The sequence below is a fragment of the Octopus bimaculoides genome, chromosome 28, assembly GCF_001194135.2.
Source record: "Octopus bimaculoides isolate UCB-OBI-ISO-001 chromosome 28, ASM119413v2, whole genome shotgun sequence".
In the NCBI taxonomy this organism is placed as follows: domain Eukaryota; kingdom Metazoa; phylum Mollusca; class Cephalopoda; order Octopoda; family Octopodidae; genus Octopus; species Octopus bimaculoides.
The window spans coordinates 5,765,374-5,766,163 of record NC_069008.1 but is presented as its reverse complement, the minus strand read 5'-3'; the positions used below and the strand labels follow the sequence as shown (position 1 = coordinate 5,766,163).

At 41.0% G+C, this 790-nt stretch overlaps 1 protein-coding gene across 1 annotated transcript in view; it reads left to right on the top strand.

Annotated features, from left to right (window-relative positions):
* Window positions 1–790, top strand: part of LOC106880980 (zinc finger protein OZF) — a 15,160-nt gene that overhangs the window by 1,073 nt on the left and 13,297 nt on the right. The window lies entirely within an intron of this gene.

Here is a 790-nt window from a genome sequence, read left to right as displayed (position 1 = left end):
GGGGGGGGAAGATTCAGATTACATATAGTCCATTTGGACCGAGGTGATTATATACACCAACAAAGACGTTACTGCTGGTTTGAGTTGATTCTTAACCCTAACCCTAAACACATGTATTCATTTGCGCGCGCGCGCGCACTTTTTGTAGGATCGACCACTCAATAGTACCCTTATGCTCTGTGTGTTTTCAAACGCATGGATATAGGTGTCGAATTTGTTCCATTAACTTTCGAGTGATAGATAGAAAGAAAGAGAGAGAGAGATAGACAGACAGACATATAGCTCGCTCCGGCCAGTCATGGTATTAACTGTCAGTAGCCAAAGAATCAACTCAAACCAGCAGTAATGTTCCTTGTCAGATTTTTCTACTTTCACTTCTGGCAGTGCCGTAACTCATTTATTCAGTGTAACACAACGTGATAAGGCTGGCCATTCAAATTGCAAGTAGAATTTACTTTTGTCAGCTGAGTGAACTGGATCAACATGTCTTGCTGAAGGACACAACACGCTGCTGGGAAATAACATTATATGACCTTATCATGAGATGAATACTCTGACCACTAAGACACACATATATATATATACACATAGATACATACATATATATATATTTACATATTTATATACTACACTCTCTGAGTGGTTGGCGTTAGGAAGGGCATCCAGCTGTAGAAACTCTGCCAAATTAGACTGGAGCCTGGTGTTGCCATCCGGTTTCACCAGTCCTCAGTCAAATCGTCCAACCCATGCTAGCATGGAAAGCGGACGTTAAACGATGATGATGATATAT